This window comes from Arvicanthis niloticus, chromosome 12 (assembly GCF_011762505.2).
Source record: "Arvicanthis niloticus isolate mArvNil1 chromosome 12, mArvNil1.pat.X, whole genome shotgun sequence".
Lineage (NCBI taxonomy): Eukaryota > Metazoa > Chordata > Mammalia > Rodentia > Muridae > Arvicanthis > Arvicanthis niloticus.
The window spans coordinates 8,961,992-8,984,660 of record NC_047669.1 but is presented as its reverse complement, the minus strand read 5'-3'; the positions used below and the strand labels follow the sequence as shown (position 1 = coordinate 8,984,660).

At 42.5% G+C, this 22,669-nt stretch overlaps 1 protein-coding gene across 4 annotated transcripts in view; it reads right to left on the bottom strand.

The window, feature by feature from the left end:
* The window catches only part of Map3k13 (mitogen-activated protein kinase kinase kinase 13), a 144,918-nt gene that overhangs the window by 69,431 nt on the left and 52,818 nt on the right, over positions 1 to 22,669 (bottom strand). The window contains exon 1 of one of the 4 annotated variants that reach the window (XM_034514721.2): positions 19,750 to 19,904. The exons of the other annotated variants lie outside the window; for them this stretch is intronic. The gene's annotated coding sequence lies outside the window, so the exon portion shown is untranslated. Of the gene's footprint in view, positions 1 to 19,749; positions 19,905 to 22,669 lie in introns of those variants that run through there. 4 annotated transcript variants of the gene reach the window in all.

Here is a 22,669-nt window from a genome sequence, read left to right as displayed (position 1 = left end):
TTATGTGTCTTTGAAGATATTTAAGATTTAGATTCTTCCCAGTCAAAATCAAGATACGTTCATCTATAGTTAACAGTTATTTGCTGTGCTAAGGCGTTTGAAGGCTATGTGACACTGTTTAATACCCTGGATGTTTATGACCATTTCAACTGCAGATTAATGATTCAGAAAGAAGTGCCAACAGATGGTGGCCAGTCGGGTCACAAGGGACTTGGCCCTGTGCAACTTACTTAACTACTCTATGCCTCAGTTTCCTTATCTGCAAACCAGATGAAGTGAACTAGAATGATCTCCAAGGTCTTTTTAGTTTGTGAATACAAATACAAGGCATGAGAACAATCTCTAGAAAGTCTCCCTGGGGCCACATCTACCTGAGAAATTGTACAAAACACTCTTAACTTAGTGAAGGGCACTGAACCAAACCATCTCCATTATGTCCTTCAAGTGTAAGATGCTCTAAACTTACTGGTTAGTTCTAGAGAACATAAAACAACTAACAAAAGAAATTAATGTAATAGCGAGACGGGGGAGGGATCGCCATCCTCTGGCTAAGCAAATGTTCGACAGACACAGTGAGCCAATGAGGCTTCTTGTCTCAGATACAGAGAGCCAAAGGGGCTGCTTGTCCGCAGCCAGTTGTATGGACATAACTTTGCGAACGCATCACCTAGCAATGACAAGGGCCTTCACATCATAGTCCCTTCTGACTGTCAGCCAGTACATTTGAGAGGAAAAGGTGACAGTCAGCTCTTATTTGTTTGGGGTAACCTATTCCCTACCTGGGTGTGCCTTTAGAGACATTTCTTAAAGAGCTACAAATGAAAATGGCCATTGTCTTAAATCTGTATACTGCTGTGTTTCCAAAGTCATTTCACAGATTTTAATTCCATTTGAGCTTCAGAGTAGCCATGTGAGGTGTGCATGACAGGTAGCACTGATGTTTCATTGAAGAAAACTGAGATTTAGTGAGGTTAGTAACACACTCTCTGCTTAATCCTTTATACCACTTGAATTTTGAAATACATTTATTTATTTATTTATTTATTTATTTATTTATTTATTGTGCATGTACACACACATGCCATGTTTAGAGGTCAGAGGACAACTTGCAGGAGTCAGTTCCCTCCTTCTACTAAGTAGGTGTTGGGTTTCCACCTCAGGTTGTCAGCTTTGGCATAAGGCACCTTTCCCCTCTGAGCCATCTAGGTAGCCCTGTGCAAATCTGGAAGAGTGTATCTGCTTATAATTTCAATGCATTTGTTTATATCTTCTATAAATGGGAGAAGAATAAGATACTGATATAGAATTTCAGAAAAAATGTTTTTTAAAAAGAACCCAACAACAATATTGAATTATAATATTTTAAAAGCTGAATTAGAAACAAGGAAAGCCTAGACTACCAGGAAGAAAAAAGTTAAATACTGTAAAGAATATGAAATTGCCTAAATGTATCAAGAATTAAGGAACTGGGGCTCCACCTATGTGGCTTGGGAAATTCACTGCCCACACTGGTGAAGTCTTTCCAGTTCGACTGCTTTGGGGCCACACTGCTGTGAATAACACCTCCACCATGCCCTCTAAGCCCCCAAACTCTCTGGTTCTGTAAAACCCAAATGAAAAGGACCTCACCGATCCGTGGAGAACTGCAGACGCACCCCAAATCACTCACGAGAAACACAACTTGATGCAAATCGCAAGAGGTTTACTGGCTAGCCAGGGCTGTCTTTCCTTCAAGCCCGCGCAGGGGCAGCGGAATTCAGCCCAAGAACAAAAGAAGTTTACCGCTTTTAAGGGGGAATCTACAAACCAGGTGGGGGTGGAGTTAGGGAAGGGGGAAGGCTGAGAGTGGAGTTAGGGAAGGGGGAAGGAGGGGGAACAGGTCACTAGGTCATCGATACATTTGATCTCAAATTCCTAAGATGGATGGTGTGTCACTTTATAATTGGCTATTTCGAACCAGTTTCACACTATATATCATGAGCTCCAGTTCAAGGGGGTCAGGCTTATCTCAAACTTTTAGCATCCTGGCACCAACTGTCTCAGGGCTGCTAGTTCAAAGCCCGGCCAAGCTAATCTCGGGCCCATAGCATCCTGACACCATGAATCTTAAGGTTTGTTTAGTTAGGGTCATCTGTTCAAATGGTCAGCTAATTTCCTGGGACTGAGGCAACACAGTGTTTGACTTACAGGTTTTTATGTCTTTGCTTTTAAGAGTAGGGTTCAGGGGATCAACTTATGATTTTTCTATCTTTCAGTTCCTCAGGAAGGGTTGTGGCAATGTGACCTTTGGTTTGTCTTTGGAGCCTTAGAGGTTGACTAAAGACGGCTTATCTTCCAGAGAGAAAGGTCTCACAACAAATGGTAAATGTATTTGTCAATTAAGAAAAGAACAACATTTAAAAAAATGTTAAAATGGGGAAAACACAAAAATAGTTTTAATAAATAAGGATTTGCATCTGAGGGTTAAGATGGATGGATGCTTCCAGAATGACACTGAAAGCCAGAGAGGCTGTACATGTTACAAAGATGTCTAAGGTCAAAGTTCAACCAAACTCCTACTTAAATTGTTAGAGTTATTCATCTGCCTTTGGTAACAGTTACAAAGACTGACTTAAATAAAAATAAAAACGTGTATCTCATCAAAGACTTTTTAAAAGTGTTTGGTTTTGCCAAGCTTTGTCTAAGTATTACTAAGTAGTAGCTAAAGGAAACAGACTGGTGAACTGACCTAAGTGTCTCATAACTATGTGTGGAGGCCTATATTGACATAGTCAAGAGGATCCAGAGAGTCTTTGCCCCTTGCCCTCTGGTAGTTTGAATAGGAACAGGCCCCATAGGCGCATCAATGTGAATGCTTACTCATCAGGGAGTGGCACTACTTGAGAAGGGTTAGGAGATGTGTTCTCCTTAGGGCAGAAGTAGTCTTGGAGAGCCAGGTGGTGGTGGCGCACGCCTTTAATCCCAGCACTTCGGAGGAAGAGGCAGGCGGATTTCTGAGTTTGAGACCAGCCTGGTCTACAAAGTGAGTTCCAGGACAGCCAGGGCTACACAGAGAAACCCTGTCTCAGAAAACAAAAACAAAAACAAAACAAAAAAAGAAGTGGTCTTGGAGGAAGTGAGTCACTGGGTGTGGGCTTTGAGGTTTCAAGGGCCCAGGCCAGGTCCAGTGTCTTTCTCTCTCTGCCTGCTGCTACCTTCATATATGGAAGTAGAACTCTCTGCTCCTTCTCCCGTGCCATGTCAGCTTATGTACTGTAATTCTCCCTAACATGAGGATAATGGACTAAACCTTTGAATCTATAAGCAAGCCCCAATTAAATACTTTCTGTTTTAAGAGTTGCAATGGTCATGGTGTCTCTTCAAAGCAATACAACATTAACTAAGACACCCTCCACAGTCAAGAAGGCCCCAGGAGATTGTAGAACATCTTTCAAATATCTTGTGGGGACATTATTGGTTCTCTTGTGTAGGGAAGCCATGGAGACCTGGGTAAACTCTAACTGGTATCTTCAGTACTTCTAAGAAAAGCCACAGTCAAGGAAGACCTCTGACTTAACTTAGACAGACAGAACAAGTGACAAAAGGAAGGGCAGAGGAGACAGAGGTCTGACCCCCACTCTCAGCCCAAGTGACTCCTAGGAAACAGACCCTCAACTGGCTTTGACATTAAAACAGGAAAACTATTAGTTTTGGTTAAATACATGGTCTTAAATACCCAGCAAGAATTGTTATGTTTCTTTAACAGTCCAAGGGATGGAATTTCCTACACAACAAATTTAAACCCAAATTTGATATTATTTAGATCACTGTATCTCTCTAATGATTTTCCTCTTGATAAAGATGCTGCCCAGATACAAGACTTTAGACCTTGGCTTCAGCCAACATTCCAGTGTTTGCCCATAGACAAGAGAAACAGACTATCATTTTAACTGAAGAATCAAAAGAAAGTTAAATATCTTCTCTATACCTTTCTAGAGGGACCTCACCTTGTGAGTTTAGATACTCCAACCACTAGCAAAGTGCCTGAAAGTAGCTCTTAGGTTTATCTCTCAAGTCAAGCCTTAGAGGGCAAAGGGAAAATGAGGTGGACTAATGGATGCTCTTGTGATGTTATCAAGAAATCTCATGGACTTTGATGGGGAACATCCTTAAGAGCCTCTGTCAGTCTTCTCCTGGTTCCCTGCTAATAGCTCTTGCCTCCCCTCTTTTTCTGGGCACCAGTCAAGGATTTTCATTCTTCCCCACATCTGAAGGTTATATGAAGAAAACCACTAATAGGATCTTTTAGTAGCTCCACTGCAGGGGACCATGACTACCTCACCCGATGTCGCCATACATTTGGCAGAAGCCAAACTGGTCATTACCCAAGTTTCATAAAAGCAATCAGAAATACCTCTTCAGAGGATAAATGATGAGAACAAGAAGTAGAAATTGGCTAGAAAGTTTAAGTTGAAAAGATCTCAAAGAAAAGTAAACAGCCAGAAATGTCCTCAGATACTTTATTTTTTTGTGATAAAATACCTGAGGCTAGGTGCCACACAATGAAGAGGTTTATTTAGCTCATAATTCTGGACATTCAAGAGCACAGCTCTGCTGTAAAGTTCATGTTAGATCAATGGTTCCCAGGCTGTAGGTTGCAATCCCTTTGGGAATCACATATCAGATATTTACATTATGATTCATAACAGTAGCAAAATTACAGTTATGAAGTAGCAATGAAATAATTTTATGCAAGAGACCACATGGGAGGGTAGGAAGCACAGGACCAGGTCTGCTGTGTTTCTAACAACCAGTTCTCAAAAGAAATAAGGCAATCCTATGATTGCTCCTGAGGGTAGTACCCTCCTCTTAAGGACTCCACTACCCAAACAGTACATACTGGAGACTGAGCTTCCAACACATGAATTTTTAAGTGGCCCACTCAAAACAGCAGTGTCAAAGGTTCTTTTTGGCATAACTATTAATGGAGGATACAGTAAGAATTTTTTTTAGTGGTGTGTGTGTGTGTCTAGTTGGAGGACAAATTGCAGGGGTCTGTTCTTTTCCTCCACCATCTGTGTCCTAGGATTTGAACTTGGGTCTTCAGGCTCCACAGGAAGCATCCTTACCTTACTCATTCTACCAGCCCAATATTGTGAGTTTGAAAACAGAAACTTTGTAATAAGGCAAAAAGGCAGAACATTATAAGCTAATGTTCCTTTCTTTAAATGATATAGTTTATATTCACTTTTAATTCGCTGCTATTTCTTTGGGTGCTGTGTTTATAAAATTTATTTGTTTATTTTAAACAGAGGCTCCCCATAGCTTGGGCTGGTTTAGAACTCACTATGAGGCCCAGGCTGTTCTCAAACTCCTGATAGTCCTCTGTCTCAGCCTCCTAAATACTGAAATTATGGGCACAATGTGCCATGCCCAGAGAAACTCTATCCTTAACAGACAAAATCCTGTCTTTATTATTTGGCTTAAAAAGAGGAAAGTGTAGAACAAAGCTGAAAGGAGATGAACTTTGGACATGCCTTCACTTTTGTGAGGTACTTAAGGGAAGAATTATCTTTTGCCTTGAAGTTGCAAGACCTAGTTTCTACTGACAGGAACTTTGGATGGGTTAGGGTGTGCAGACTCGTGCTGCTGGCACAGGCACCAGAAAGGGAAGAAATTCCACATCTAAAGTGAGGTAGAAGAAATTCATCCTATAATGCTAAGGGTGAAGCCTGGAGAGGCGCATGGCGGGAAACTACATGCTTTCCTCGAAGAGAACCTGAGGTTGGAGTTTGGTTCCCACCACCCACAGCCAGTGGCTCACAGCTACTTACAGCTCCAGCTGCAGGGCATCTGATACCCTCTTCTGGCCTCTGGGAGCACCTGAATTCTCAGGCACATGACCATACACATTTACAAGTAACTAAAAATAAAATCTCTTTGGACAATCACACTAATCACAAGACTAAAACCCCATTCTGTACTTAGTAACAATGCAGTCTTTTGGTTGCCTCTAAGAACCTCGGTTCTGGGTTTGTCTTTAAGAAAACTGCTGTTCTACGAAATACCATTCCCTTCCCAAGAAGGGAAACCTGCGCCTGTCACCAGACTGTTAGAAACTGAGTGGCATCCCCACCTCCTGTGACCTTATCTCCTTTCAGCTTTGCCTTCATCTGGAAACCAGGAGCAACCAGAAGAGCATCTGCCTTCCAGAGCTGCTGTGAGGTTTAAAGGGCTGCTGGCAGTGAGGCCCAGCACGGGTGTGGTGGCCACCTTGGGTTTACACTCATCTGGCTGTCAGTGGTCTCCAGGCAGGCTATAGGGACATGGGATCCCAGACCTGGCAGGGGTCTGTGAGGGGAGACTGTTTTCATAATGCCAAGGTGTTCCTTCCTGCACCTCTTTTCTCATTCTAAGTACTGGGCTGTCCCTGAAGCCACTGCAGGGCACCTTAAGTTACTACAGATTAACAGTGGCTCCATCCAGCATCTAGTAAGTCAGACACAGGAGATAGGAAAACCTCTTCACCGCGCTAACCGTCTTTCAAAAAAAGGCTTGGAAGTTTGGAAACAGTTGTTGTTGTTGTTTTAAAGATAATCTTTGTGTTTGTAAAGTTTATTATTTATTGTTTTAATTAATTAACATTTTAAGACTTTTTTCGGGTTTAAATCCTAATCTAGTAAATACAGAATACACAACTCAGACAAATGAATTATTTTGGGGCCCTTACTTTTCTAGTCTAAAGACCAACTGTCAGTGACTCAGTATGATATTAGATTCTGTTACACTACAGTGTATGTAACCATCTCCCAGCAAGCTGTGAATTCTTAGGACATAATTCTTTTTGCTCCTTTCTTTCCTTTTACCTTCTAGCCTCTTTTTCTTTCTATTCCTTTTTCTTAAATCCCCCTGTATCAGCTGGCAGTCTCCTACACTGCACATGACAATAAACACAGGAAGAGGGGCAGCTGCCCTGCACTCGGGCTCAGTGTGCGCTCTGCACTGTGCGTGGTCTCTCTCTGACCGAGTCCTCGCTTGCCTCCACGATCACATCTACTATATACATGCATAAGAGAAATTTAGAGTTGTTCATAATTTACACAAGACACACGGCATAGCAGAAGCATCAGGACCCAACTTACATCTGTCTGACTCCAGAGACCAGATTGTCAACCATGTTGACAAGTGGGGAGATTTAGAAGAAGTCAAAACTGTTAGGTGAAATCGGTCTCTCACAAAAGCACCGGGATAGCTAATAATCACACGCTCTGCCGCTGCCTAACGCCTGAGCTCTAGATGCCTTTGGGACAGTCATTGTCGCTTGGAGCAACTTTTACTTGGTTGAGAGAATGTGCTCTTATATTAATGTGAATAAAGTCCTCATCCAGAACCTATGGCCTCTGCAGCTTCCAAGGTAAAAAGAGGCACCTCACAACACCTCTAAAGGAATGAGGATGACACACATGTTAAAATAATAATAACAATATTATAAAACAGGGAGATATAAGAGAAAAATAAATAACCTCTCCAAATTCTTGGTGTACCCCTTCCAATTTTTCCTACTTGAACAATTAAATCTAACAGTGCTACAGTTGAAATCCCTCCTGTGTCTCATGACTACATTAACAGCTGCATGCATGTCCACTGTCATTTCTTAACGTATCATGGATTGTACAGGTACAGTTGGCAGTTCATTCTTCTCATCTGACTACATTACATGAGGCCTCTTTGAAGACTGGCTTAGTGAACTCTGAGCCTTTGCTCCTGGACAGACACAGGGTAAGGCTTCCATGAGCCTCTGGTTACATATTCAGGTAAGATATATTTATCTATATTTATCTATAAATCTTGTTTTACCTATATTTCTGCTTAAACACCATAAAATTAAAATTAAACATGTACATTTATACTATTAATTAATTAACATTAAATCCACGGTCCAATGACTCATGGCGCCGCTTACTTAACATTTATAGTTTCCTGAAAATAGATATTTCATGAGACACTTTAGTCTTGGTCTGTGTAGTGGGAAAATTAATAAAGCCATTGTGTCTGACATGAACACCAGAGTGTTCAGATTGCTTTTAGGCCCACCTAAGCTCCAAGGAGAAGTTTTGTATCTGATTGGTGATTGTTTTCTGAGATTTATAGGACTGTATTTCTGAAGGAGATTTATGGCCTCCGTATGACTTCAGTTACAGGACATTCCTGGCAAACCTAGAATTCTTGTATTACTGAGCACCACACAATTCTGCACAAATGGTACACAATGATGACAGAAGTGTTCCTTAAGGTAGCACATACATCAGACCAGAGGCTCCAGTATAAGAAACTTGACTTATTCTAAAAATAACATTTGCCTAACGATCAATAAATATGCTTCTGCACAGCTCCTCGGGGCTCATTCCATTTAAGACTGTTCCTCCTGCTGATGCAAAAGCTTCCTCACATCCTCAAGTATCTCTTTCTTTGGTCATCCCTCGTACCTCAGTTTACCAACAGGCCTGGGATAGTACTCTACAGCCCTGATGGTAAGATGTTGGCTAACTGAGCAGTTTAGGTTATTAACAGCACACACTTGGAGGAGGTGATAGGAGATAATGGTCATGGTCCTTCCTCAGGAGATGAGCAGCTTGCTCCACCACACACCCCAGCCTTGGTGTTCTGCAGCAACATGGGCTTGATAGCTGACAAACTCAAGCTGGAATGTGATTGCCCCAGCATGGTATTGTAAGGTAAGACCTTTAGTGATGACAGCCTCTTGCGAGGCTGGGTTAGTTCTTGCAGAAATGTATTAGTTCTGACTCATGAGTTATTATACCAGGAAGACCTCTGTCCACAGCTGGGAGCATAAATAAGAATGCAGAGCTTCCCTCTGTCCCACACTGGCTGGGAGTGTGCCACACACTCAGATGTTTGTATTCTGTGCTTATCTGTGAACACAATCATAAGACTACCAGGAGTATTGACTGGGCCTAACAATAAACTTTACTTGCCAAGTAAATTTGTAAATATATGTGAAAAAGGAGGAGTCACTGTATTTTCCAATTATTAGGCAATTAAGCTGTGTTTTTCTCTCTCTCTCTCTCTCTCTCTCTCTCTCTCTCTCTCTCTCTCTTTCTTTCTCTTTCTTTCTATGCTGCCATGATCCATGTTATTGTTCACAAAGCCCCTTCTAGGAGCTGCATTCCCTTGGGAACCAGTGGGAGCCTTACAGCTTTGATGAGGCCTACTCGACTGTGCTGGCTCTTGGAGCAGCCCATAGCGGTTCTTCCAGATGAGTATGTATTCATCAGATTTCTGTTAGAGTAACACGTTTGAGATAACGAACTTATAAAGAGGAAAGTTTTATTCTGGCTCAAAGTTTTGGAAGGTTCAGTCTATGATCAATTGGCTGTTGCTGTGGGGCCTTAGGTGTGTCTGATCACCACAGCTGGAGTGTGTGGTAGAGCTCAGCTCACCTCATGAGAAAGAACCAGACTGGCCTCTGTAATCCCAAGGAGATGCTGTCAATGACCTAACCCTGTCACTTAGCCCCACATTTTACAAGCTCCACCCCCTCCCAATAGCACCAAGCCTTTTAATACATGGGCCTTTGAGCAGAGTAACATCCCAGATCCAGACTTCAATGCTTTGCTACTGATTGGCAGCATCAGTATCAGCATCAGCATCAGCATCAGCATCACTTGGGGGCTACTTAAATAGCTGCCAAACCAAGTATTCAGAATCTGGTCTTAAACAAAGTCCCCATCAATTCCTATGCACATTAAAATCTGAGCTTTGCTATAAACCAGGGATTCTCAGACTTTAGCATGCACCAGTCTCCACTAGTCAGCTTGTTAAACACAAATGCCAGGACCTGATGCCAGCATTTCTGATGGCAGAAGTGGAGTAGGCCTGGAATTTGCATTTCTGACAAGTTCCCCAGCAATGCTGACGATATTGAACACAAGGAGACATTTTTTTTGAAGCACTGCTGGAAAGGTGCTAATGCATACTTGTGGGTAGAAGAGCGGAAATGAGTGGTTTATAACTTTCAAGAGAAAGTCTCGCTTTGGAGCTACATCAAGCTAACTGGATTGAGTGGATTGCTCTCTTTAGCAGAGGCAGGTAATACGCAGGGGTCAACTGAGAAACAGAAGAGAACAAACTCGTGTTTACTTCTTATTTAGACATAGCCACGAGAGAAACTATCACATAGTAACTGGAAAACTCATTATTTGTTTCATCAACTATATTTTACAATTATGTACAGGAAGATAATCTGAGGATTTTCTAGGAAAAAAATTTTCTTTTCTTTAGCCTTTTCAATGGTTTCCTGGTCTCTGACAAATCCTTGGCTAGTACTTCTCAGGAAAAGACCAGATACTTCTTAGAAGCTCACACAGAATCCAGTCCAGAACATGGTTTACTCAAATGCACCATTCCTCAGCACAGTAGAATTTCTGGGTATAAGCTATTTTAGGTAAGTCACCATCATAAATTCATATTACTCATGGGCCTGGCAAGGCTTCGATGTAAAGCAGTCTCACTCCCGCACAGACACTGCCTTGGAGTCTCAGTTCTCTCCTACGGTCCCTTGGACTCCTATATAGGCACTGCCCTGTTTCAGGTCTCTCCTATGACGTGCTTTGCTCTGAAGTGATACTGAGGTTCTTCTGTCATCTCCTCACTTGCTTTCATTTTTTTAAAATTATTTTGCATGGATGGTGTGCATGTGTATATATGTTGGCATGCATATGGACACATGTGTGTACAAGTGAAAGCCAGAAGATGACAACAGGCATCTCCCTCAGTCATCACATCCCACCTTAGATATTAAATTATGTTTGCTGCTGCTGCTTTTTAATTTTAATTAAAAAAAATTTTTTTTTCTGAAACCAGGACTCTTTCTGAGGCCAGGAACTCACAGAGATCTGCTTACCTCTGCTTCCCAAGTGCTGGAATTAAAGGTGTTGCCAGCACACCCGGCTGAGGTAGGATCTTAATATTCATTTCAGGGCTCATGGCTTCAGGTAGTCTAGCTAGTCAACTTACCAGGGACCTCCTGTCTCCATTTCCCAAACACTGGAATTCGAGGTGTTTTGTGGGTGCTGTGGATTTGAACGCTGGTTCTTGTGTATGAACCTTATCACCAGCCTACCTAGACTACAGCTTATCTCTCTTGCTCTGAATATGAGCACTTTATCTGAATATGTATTACCTTCCCAGAAAAAAAAAAAAAAAAAGATCCCCTAGGCTTTCTGTCCTGCTTCTCTATGGTCTATCATGCCAGCTGAAGCTGTTGGTACAATGGCCCCAAACTGACCAGAGGGGAGCTGAGTGGCCATTGTTAGCATACCCAGTCTAAGCTGACCACTCCACACTTGTTTCATGCGCCGGTAAAGCTTGCACACTCCCAGCTTCCTGATCATCTGTAGTTCTAAGTGAACCAACAGAGTAAGAACCGAACGGGGACTTCCGGAGAGGCCCAGCAAGCAGATGGCACTGGCCCTTCTTTTCAGTACTGTTGATGTTCCTGATAGCACCAACAGGACACTCATTAGGGCAGAGGAAGAAGAGAGAGCAAAGGGCTGGTCCAGAGCAGTTAGAACCTCAGCTTTTAAAATCGTCCCATCGACTTTTAAATAGCAGGAATGACACATACCAAAACCTTTTATCAACGGTGTAAAAGCCAGTAGAAAGAAGTCTTACAGAGGCTGGGGATGTGGTTCAGTGACAAGCATTTGTTTGGCACACACAGGACTTTGGTGTAATACCAAGCAAAACACACACACACACACACACACACACACACACACACGCACACACCTTATTGCCAATACAAATACCCCCACCCGTGCGTGCACCCCAAGAACTCATCTTCCTGACTCCACCTCTCCAGTGCTGGGATCATTTGCCACCACACTAGTTAATGGGGCTGGAACCTTCATGCAAGCTGGGCAAGCACTCTACGGACTGAGCTATATCCCCATCCTTGTTTCTGAACTTGGGCAGTACGTCTTCTTATGTTCCCCAGGAAGGCCTCTTACTCAAGTGATACCCACCTCCACCTTTCTGAGTAACTGTAATGTAAATAAACTGTGCTTAAAGAAGAACAGGAAACAGTGAGTGAAAAAATCCTGAAATGACCAAAATCACGGCAAAAGCCAGAAAAGCCACACGTATTTCTTGTATTTCTTTCTCCAAGAAACCTAATCTGGTTTTGAGGTCTCTGAGAGTACTTAAAGGCATAGCCTCAAAAATTAGCACAAGCAATACAAAGCAAATGTTCAGTTATTTTTTTTTTCCATAGATGAACAGATGGAATTCTACTCAAAATGGCAAGAGAAGGGAAGGTGGGGGTAGGGAGAATACAGCAAAATAGTGAAATCTGTCTTCGTCTTGGCTCTGGGGCCTTACCAGCTGCACCGTCATGTGGGCATTTCCCAGAAGTTGCTCTGCCTAACAAAATGAAAGGGAGCCATAGCTGAGGTCTGGAGGCTGAGGGGAGGAGCCATAGGTGTGGTGCAGATGTCTCTCTTCAATGTGCATTTGCGCCTAAACTCGTGATGCTGTGGCAAATAATTGCTGTGTGATTAGTAAAACACTCTGACTTCAGTCCAGAGATTCTTTTCTCTGGAAAACGCAAGCCTAGCCTGTGTTTTGCTCTCTGGCGCTTTATCTCACTAGCCTCAATTACCCACGGCAATCCACGCCTGCGGATAGTCTAATGTATCCCATTACTGCCGGGCCTGCCAGCAGCTGACAATGCAGGCACCGTGCCTGGGGGAACAAGAAGCCTCAGTGGACTTATTTTGCAAATTGATCCCTCTTTAGTAATAGCAACTGTGACAGTCCCCTTTAGGACTCTAAAATAGAATCTTTCTCAGTCTGGATCCTGCAGTGACTTCCCCTGGTTCCAGGTGAGAACTGCTGTCCTGGTTGCCACCCCCTCCTTGATTCAGCCGCCATCTCCACGGTTTTTTGTTTTATTTTGTTTTTGTTTCTTATCATTTTTCCCTCTCCTTCATCCTCAGCCATTTCTTCAATCCTTCACCCCAAATCAACTTAATCTTTTGCTTCTCCAACCTTTCTGATGCCATAATTTCACCAAACTGCCTTAGAATTGCCAGGTCCATCCCTGCACCGTCCAGGAGGTCGCCGGAGACAAGCAGCGTCTGTCTGCAGAAAGCCCGACATTGTTTTCTTTAAGCATTTTTAAACAATTAAAATTGTGGATCTTGGACACTCTCTGGGGGTTGTCCTGGAACACACAATTGGGGTCTTGAAAGAAGACAGCATGCTGTCACACAGAGAAGCATTGGTATTAAAGGGAGTTGACACACATAATCCTTACAGCTGTTAAGACTAGCTAGCATAGCCTGGCATGGAGCATACTCGTGCAGTCCCGGCTGGACTTGAACTCCAGGAGCTGGAGTTCAAGGTCACCACAGCTCCACTGTGATTTTGAAACCGCCCTAGGTAAGTGAGCATTAGGAAGGTTCAGAGCCACGGGTTTAGAAGGAAGTCCTGGGCAAGTCTGAGATTAACTGACCCTCTTTGTCTTGCTCCACCTGAGACACTCAGCACTGCTGACCAGCCGCAGCTGCCCTCATGGAGGTGCTAGTATAGCCATGTGGAAGGTGTACAGTGAACTGGAATTTTAAGCAGATTGCCCTAGAAACAGCCATTTGCCTGTTTGATGTTGGCCATCACAGCCAGGTTCCCACACTGACAGAATTAGAAGTCAGCTGACTCTTTAAATGCTCTGCCTGTATCTCACGGATTAAAATGGACACTGAGGGAAAAGCCACCAAGATGGCGACTGCATTGCTGACAATGGTCAGACCCCACGCAGGCCTTTTACGTGCTCAGTTCAAGCGTCCTACGTCGTGACTTTGTGTCTTGCCGCAGATAAGCAAAAGGCATGTTTATTTTTAAAAGTCCATCTTAGAAAGAACACGTGAGTCGTGAAAGGGGATGTAGAGCTAATAGTTCTTCCAGTTTTAACTCTGTTGTGGGGTTTTTCTTTTCTCTCTCTTTTTTTTTTTTGGTAGATAAGTACATAAAAATGTAACTGGTAGTGAAAGTGTAATATCCAAAGCAAAGTTCTACAGCTTCAGGATGGCTACTCTAACTGCACAGAAATTTATGAAACATCCAGACTCCGGGTCTGGACAGGTACTTCCTTAAGTTAACTTAGCTGCATCATGTTTGATATGCAGGTTCTTTATGATTAAGTAATTTGTCTTAGTTTTAATAAGTACTTTAATATAAGTAGCTATTGAGATAAAAGAAGAAGGCAGCTGAATGTTTCAAGGTAGTATGCATGTGAAACTCAGACTGATGTGTAGAAATCAAAAGAGGCTTAAGTATGGGTCCAACTGCCTCCACCACTGTTCCTCTGCCTGATTCATCTGGAATCACCCACCCTCATTAGGTCTCTCTCTCTCTCTCTCTCTCTCTCTCTCTCTTTCTCTCTCTCTCTGTCTTTCTCACTTTCTCTGCTGAGGAACCACCAGAGCCCTTCCCCCATCAAAAGCACAGTGTTGATGAGATGCTGGGCACTGGGTACAAAATGATGAACCAAGGGTTCCAGCTCAGGGCAGCCAACCCGCTTCTCCTTCCACCTCCCTTTTCTCTCTTCCCCTTCTGACTTAGCCAATGGTTAATGGTTCTTTAATGGCTTTGAGGAGTTAATATCTGGAAATAAAAATTCAATTAGAAAAGATACTTTTTTCCTTACCTTACCCCACTACTCTCTAACTCCTTCCCAGGTATGTTTTTCTCCTTGAGAACATTTATCATTAGATAAGTTATTTATTTGCTGCTTGTCTCCTTCTATTGTAATAAAGTGAGCTCCAAGAGGGCAAGTTTTTTGTCTCCTTTATGCTCTGCCTCGTATTAGTGTCCAAGATACATACTAGCTGGTCAGTCATTAAATACCTGTTGATTAAATAAATAAAAAATGAAAGACAACACTGCTACGTCTGCCAATCCTACTTGGCCCATTCTTTTCTATGGTGGTTTCTCTGCCACCTACTTCAATCCTCCTCTCCAGCCCAGCATAGGAGCCCTTGATCTTCTTAGGGCTTTCCTTCTAGCTACATCTAGCCCAGCAGCCTGGCCTCCGTGATCATCTATGACATGATAATCCTCTTTAGCCCCACCCTCTTATCTTCCACTGCACCTGCTGCACCAACCCCTCAACCATGTATCCCCCCAACTGCTTGTTTTACTCTTTGTCCAGCCCAAAGCAATATTAGAAAAGGCCTGTAACTCATGCTAGATTAGATCAATAAAAACTCACAGGACTACCCAACTCAAAATCCGCAGCACACAAAAGAAAGATTGGGCATGAAAACTCAATTTTCAAATCCAGCCCTACATATGCTCTCTGGTATCTTTGGTTGAGTCAGCAGCCTTTTGTTTCAGCTGCAAAGTGAGAATAGTATGTACTTTGTATTATGAGGATTATATTTAAATAAGCTCTGAAGAGGTTTATAAGCACGTATAACGTGCTACATAACTGCTCACACACCCTTGTGACAAGGCCTCCCCTTTATGGTGGGCAAGAGCTCATCTAGTATAAATAACCTTAGGTGTGTTCTTTCCTCCTTTGCACGTCAGAATTCTGTTTACATTCATCTTCTGTCCTTCCTCAGAAGCAGTGCCTCTCTCCTTTCCTAAAACTAACCCCAAAATGACTCACACAAATCGTTTTCAACCCTGTCGACATGTTATAGTAGAAGAGCTTTCAGAAGCACAAACAACTGAACTTGGGCCAGTTAAATCTGAGTGTCCAGGAAGGGAAGCACTGTATCAGGTCTTTCCATTATGCTGTTGTATGGGACAGGCTCTCATGCAGCTACGGCTGACCTCAAACTCACTCTGTGGCTAAGGATGGCCTTGAACACCTCATTTCTCTGCCTCTACCTCCCAAGCAGGTTTACAGGGGTAGGCCATCACATGCAGCAGTATTTTGTTTCTGAAAAGTTCCCTGACAGAACGCCAAAAGAAGAAAGAGTATTCTTTTTAAACCAACAGTCTTGGAACAACTGGATATCCATATTCTAAAGTGACATTGAATCCCTTTCTTATGCCATATTGAAAACTTAACTAAATTTTGAGCTAAAAAATATCAACATATAAACATATAAAATGAAAACATAGGGATGGCCCTTAATGACCTTGCCAGGGAGCACTGCCTTTGACAAAACTTCAAACGCACAAATAGGGGAAAAAAAGAAACTAAACTTCATAAAAACTTGGTATTTTGTACTTAACACCAAGAAAAAGACAGTCCAAGGCCTACGAGGAAATAGTTACAAGTCGCTGAGCCCTACACAGTTTGTATCCAGAGAACAGAAAGGACTCTCATAAATCAATAATAAAAACATAAGTGATTAATTTTTAATATACGCAAAGGGTCTGAACAAACATTCTTTAAAGAAGACGTACACATGACCAGTAAACACATCAAAGATGATCAACATCCTTAGCCCCTAGGGAGATGTCAACAAAGGCACAGGAGACACGATTTCAGATGACTAGGGGGATGCTCAGGGCATGACAGGGAACGCCTACCACTTCCCAGGACATGGAGAGGTTTGAACTCGTGTGTTGTTGATGGGAATGTGCTGCTGACTTAGGAAGCAGTTCAGCATCTCCTCAGATGTTCACATGCAGTTATCATATGACCTGCCATTTCTATCCCAAGGAAAGTGGAAAGATAGGCAAAAACTTGAATATAAAAAGCAGTAGGATTCCTAACACCTAAAAGAAGAACTAGCTCGTGTCCAGAAACAGATGAATGGAGAAGTACGGTGATTTAACTATGCACACTTACTTGTTGTTGGCAATATAAAGAGATGAAGTACTGATATGTGTTATGTAAATCAAGGATGAACTTTAGAAAAAGCGAGAAAAGCTAAAGGGTCACGCATCATGCGATTTCGTCTGTAAGAAATGTCCAGAATAAGCAAACAGACGTAAGAAGGGAGGGTGATTGGTGGTGGCCTGGCCCTGCAGGACACTGAGAAGGGAGCACGGCCTACTAATGAGTGTTTGGTTGCTTTTTTTGTGATAATGAAAATATTCTAAAGTTGACTGTGGTCACGGTGAACGTACCAAAAATCACCCAATAGTGAAAAAGAAAGAAGGATGGAAAAGAGAAGGGGAGGGAAAGAGAAAAAATGTGTGGTGAATTCTAATGTTATAGTCAATGTCTAATTTACCTTCTAGATTTCTTGGGAGTAAAAATTGCATCTTCTAAAACCTTGGGCCTCCCCCACCCCCCAATAATAACTGCTATAACATGAGTGTGGAGTATGATATCCTTTGAGTAACTTGTTCCCTTTCCACCAGCAGTGTTCCTAGGCAATGCCCATTGATTTTAACAAAGAATACAAGTATCAGGCCGCACACCCAGGAGAGTCGATCCTCTTGGCTATCTTGGTCACATGTGCTCCTCACGGGGCCAGTGAGCAGTGGCACGCAGGGGGAGGTAAGTAGAGAGTGAGAACCAAGCTCCAGGTTCTGCCATCCAAGGCTGGCTGTTGTGTTACACATCCGTGGACGTGGCCTCTTACCCTTGGGAACTACTCCACCACCAGCTCCACAGGACATGGCTTTGGTCTGATTGACTTTGTTTCCTAAATAAATTAATTCCTACCCCTGGAATAGTTTCAACTTCTAGACAGAAAGGCATCTTCTGACAATCGCTGATACACAGTATTTTATTGTTTGATATTAAACAATTAAGAGTTATTATTTTATCCCACAAGTACGCTATACATGAAAATAAATATAATCTGGAATACAGGCACTAGGGGGGACAGTGGACATCCACTCTGTGCCGCAGGGGGGCAGTTTGACTTCACTCAATCTACATGCAGGGTAAATTTCTTTCCTGGAAATAAAGCTCTGATATAATAAGCTATGCATAAAGGTGGAGTCTAATGAACATTTCTTAAATTGCCTTTGAATATATAAACTTAATTTTTTAAAAGGTTAAGGATTTGGTCTTCTGGTAGACTTCAACAATTTACTATATTTTTGGAAATGTTTTCAACAGAGCCTTGGAAGGATACAGAATAGAAAAATGCTGCAATATATCAAGATATTTTAAAATAGAGGGAATTGTATCTAAAATAGTATCTAATGTGTTTAACTAAGCAAATAAAACAACAAAACGTAAAACGACCATTGTCTGGGCAGTAGGCAGAGGGTTCCCTTCTGCAGCTCTAGGGCATGAAAATACACAGAAAAAAAACAAAACAATGGCGTCCAAGGTGAATTTGAAAAAGAAAATAAAATATTTCAGCTTCAGGTGTAATTATTTTTAAAAATGTAAGTTCATTGGGAAGATTAAGAATAACCCTTCTCCCAAAATAATCTACGAAGGAATCATCTGTAAATGGGGACCACAACTTAGAATCTCTGCTTAGAAGAAAAACTCCCAGCACTTGGGAGGCAGAGGCAGGCAGATTTCTGAGTTCGAGGCCAGCCTGGTCTACAGAGTGAGTTCCAAGACAGCCAGGGCTACACAGAGAAACCCTGTCTCGAAAAACAAAACAAAACCAAAACCAAAACAAAAAAAAAAAAAAAAAAAGAAGAAAAACTCAAAACTAAACATTGGTTACACAGTGACTAAGACATGGTTGAGTGACAAGGAATAATGGTGCACTCTCTCTCTTCCTTCTCCTCCTCCTCTTCTCTCTCTCCTGTCTGTCTCCTGTCTCTTTCCTCACTCAGCTCTCTCCCCCCACCATCCCCCCAAGAGAAAAATCAAGTGTGTGTTTCAGAGCAGTGCATCAGTTGCTCAGAGTTGGGAGGTGCGGTTAGGACTACCATGGACAGACCGTGACAGTGCCACAGCCTCAAAACAACCATCCGCACTGGGAAACAACCACAGATACTTCTGGTTAAAACTATAAACAAATTATCAAACCAACTTTACATGTGGGAGACATCAGAACTTTCCTGTTTCCAAAACACAGTGGCGTAAACTCTTCAATTGGAAGTTCGCCTTAGAAAACTACTCAGTTACATTTCCTTACAATACAATTTTGAGCATAGGAAGAAATAACATCATTAGCAATCTTTAAAAAATATATCATTACAATTTAAGGATAATTCCTGTTTAGTCTCCACTACAGATTTCTTTTAGTATAAAAATAATATATAAAAATAGCAGCAAATATATACAAATATATCTCAAGTGCTGTCATCATAAAGGCTTTTTAAAAAATGATCGAACAAGATGTATTTATTTTCCCATACTGCAAACACGAGATATTGACTGTTCCACGATTAGGAAACAAAGGCGAGGTGAAGGGTGAGACATGGCAGAAAGGACAGCGGCACAGGGGACGGGTGCTAGGCAAGAGCCTGCTCGCTCGGTCTTGCCGGCCCGCTCTCTGCAGCTCCTTCCTGGTGTTCTCCCAGGCTCCCCCGCAACACATCCACATCCTCTGGAAGGGAACTGAATCTCCCTTTAAGACAAACCAAGCAAGCATCCAAAGGTAACGTGCAGAACCGTAATCAAAAAATGTCCACGTCTAGCCGGCAGACAAGCGAAGACATAACCAGCTGTCAGTAGCTGAGCTGTGCCGAGATTGTGGGGTAGGGGCGGTTCAGATTTCCTACGGGCTTTTTCTGTCTCTTTCACCTTGGGTCTCCTCCCTCAGTAATATCAGTTTTCTAATAGCTTAAAGCACAAATAAATTCCCCATCTGTCCTTGTGAGATACATGCTGACGAAACAGGAAAAGAGTGTAATACTCACAACAATGAAGAATTCCTACACATGCTGTTCCATTTTCTTGCTTTAAAAAGATGGAAGGTTAATCTAAAGAGCCTTGCAGAATTGGAAAAATAAGGGGGAGGGGATTCTACCCACACAATCCTCTGGCCCACCGCAAAGGAGCTCAAAGCTTGCTGACGTCACACATTCATGAATGGATGTAAATTGGGCTGGTTTAGGATTCCGCACAGACTTAGTGGCTGTGTGTGGTGAAGAAAAAGGTGGGGGGAGGGAGAGGGAGGGCCCAGAGTATACCCAGCCAATAGGCTTCAGGCAGGTATGGCCGGCCCTCTTTTAGAAAGAATCTGGTCACAGAATAAACAGAGCCCGCCAATCAGACATCTATCACAGCCTTAAACCAGACCAGCAGAGCTGCTGGAGAGAGAGAGAGAGAGAGAGAGAGAGAGAGAGAGAGAGAGAGAGAGAGGGAGAGCGCGAGGTAGAGAGAGAGAGAGAGAGAGAGAGAGAGAGAGAGAGAGAGAGAGAGAGAGAAAATTTGAGTGCGCTGTGATAATCATAAACACATTGTTCTTGCTATTGAATGATGGAGTCAAAGTGGAATTTTAGAAAGATCAATGCTCCCAAAGATAAAATATTTTTTTATTCACTAGAGCTATTAGAGCAATTTTCTTTAACCCTGTCTTGATGTTTAGTAACATGCCTAATGTAATAAAAAGAAATCCAAGTCAGAGAATTTGTTCCTAAGCTTGGTGACAGATCACCAAGCACACCCCACAACACAATTTGTAACACCAAAATGACAGGGCAAGGGTGCATACGGATTTCTAAGATGGAATTATGTAAGCTGTATTGCTTTTATCACAATGTGTTCCTGACCTCTGTGATGTAGCAAAAGTGGAGGAGAAGGGTACTTTACAGTTAGATTTAAGTAAGGGACAGAATTCCCTCGATGGTTTTATTCATTGTCTGATATTCCATTAAGACATGGCTCTAAAAAGACTCTTAATGAACCTTCAAGTAAAATGTGACTTCAAACCAGTTCACTCATCAAATGAGCTCATGACAAGTCTTCACTCTTTAAATGTGTAACTGTTAGACCAAAGTGGAAGCTAATGCAGCCACCCGTCTTCCCCCTGACACGTTGCTTTGCAATCACAAATACTTTCCAAACACGGACCCTCATCTCTGTATTTGTAAAATGCTCTCAGATCCTGGAACCCAAGTAAGATCAGAAGTGCTTACTGTAAGGTCCGTGAAATGTCTCGTGGCCGGGAGCCCTCACAGGGGAGAAGCATTCTAGTGCCCAATGAGATGCCTTGTGAAGCAGAGGAAGGGACAGTGTTGTCTGTTACAGGACTTTCCACTATTGTTTTCTGTGAGGAATAGACTATGGATGGCACAGAGAGTCAACAGACCACTGCAAAGAAGTTTGTAGACTATTGCTGTGGAAAAGATGAACCAAAGAAGCTTATCTATGTAAGTTAGGGTTGCTCATGGCTAATATAAGTATAAAAATGGTGCTAGCAGGCCCTGTGTGTACCCCAAAGGCTATGCCAAATATCCATGATACCAAGCCTACTTCAGAACCTTAAATGGGAAGAAGATGATGACTATGCATACTCATTCTCTGGATTTACTGTGCTCCATGTCAATAAGGTTGGCAAACCAGCACGCCAAGCTCTATGTATTAAAAGTATTACATGATTTTGCATGTAATTCTGTCTGAGTAAAGCTGTTTTAAGAGCCAGCTGGCTCTGCTCTCGAAGCTGCCACAATTACAGCACAGGTCAATCAGCAGCCACATTTCTAACAAGTCCACTGGTGGGAGGGACAGTGTCTGCGGCAGTCAACAATGCCGAGTCTGTATGTGCTTCTAATTAAGTCACCCAAGACTGCTGCTTAATACATCGGCTGGTAAAGTACAACTAGATGGCTGTGTGGTCTCAGCATTTCAGTCTGCTGAGCCTGGTCTGGACTAGCATCCATCCCTGTACTACAAAACCACCAATGAGCCAACATAGGTTGGGACCTTCAGGTCAAACAGCATGGGAAGTTGTCGGTCCAAATGCAGAAGATATAGACATCTTTCTCATAGGAGGTCATTGTTTATGGGGAAAGGAGAGGAAGACAGACATGTAAAGGTGTGTACCCTAAGGGGCAGCACCCAGGAGACCCTGCTGCAGTGGCACAAAAATGCACGGCCTCAGTCTCCAGAACCAGGTGCACAGATGTGGTCACCATAAGTGGCTGATGAGTGACAGGTGACTGGTGTGCTTGAGGAGCCAACTCTTACATTTTAATTCACTTAAATTAAAAAAATAGTCACAGCGGCAAATAGCTACCGTCCGGTACAGTCACCTCTAGAAACATGGAGCTGAATCCCATCATCATGAGTAGTTTTAGACATCAGCATGCAGATGCAGACAAGTGTGGGGTGCCACACAGCCATTAAAAGATGAGCAGGCTCTTTCAAGAACCAAATGAACCGTTTCAGGTTTCAGTAAGAAGATGATTCTGGTCTTCTTTCCTGAGAACATTTTTAAAATTCATTAGACGATACCGATCTAAATGTAGAAACCAAGGTATGCTTTTTGCTATAAAAATATGAGCTGTTTTAATTTTTGTTCTCTGTAAGAAGTGAGTGTGTGTGCATTTAGAAAAATGGCTTGTTATAAAGCTAGAGACTAAGGCAGGTCCTAAGACCAAGACTCGCTGGCTACTTTTGATCAAAAATTTTAGAAAAATGAGAAGAGTATAGTTACTTCAACTATTGACACATGTAGACTCAGATTCCTCCCTGGGTGCTAGAGTGCCGTGGTCCAAGCTGTCAGAGATGTGGGGACCAGGCTTTCTGAGTGCCAGTCACTCATGAGAGTCTAGGCTGCCTGAGCTTCAGTTTTCTCTTCTGTAAAAAAGTCTCTGAGAGGCTACACTATGTATT